Source organism: Habropoda laboriosa, unplaced genomic scaffold (genome assembly GCF_001263275.1).
Source record: "Habropoda laboriosa isolate 0110345459 unplaced genomic scaffold, ASM126327v1 scaffold387, whole genome shotgun sequence".
Lineage (NCBI taxonomy): Eukaryota > Metazoa > Arthropoda > Insecta > Hymenoptera > Apidae > Habropoda > Habropoda laboriosa.
Window position 1 is genome coordinate 568,540 of NW_017100510.1, and position 235 is coordinate 568,774.

Sequence of the window (235 nt, forward strand, 5' to 3'; positions counted from 1 at the left end):
CCTTAAATTTAAAAATTGCAGAAAAAATTTTCAATATTAAGTTTCCCAGTTGCACAAAAATTATATTCTCATTTCTTCCAAAAGACAGCTTGCTGTAAAATTCTCTTCTCCGTAAGAATCTTAACCAATTTTCAACTTTACAGAAGTCAATTCCATTTTTCAAACCTCTAACCTCACAAATTTCATCTTCCGTAACTCTCACCATAAAAAATTAGAAAAATTAAAAATCTAACGA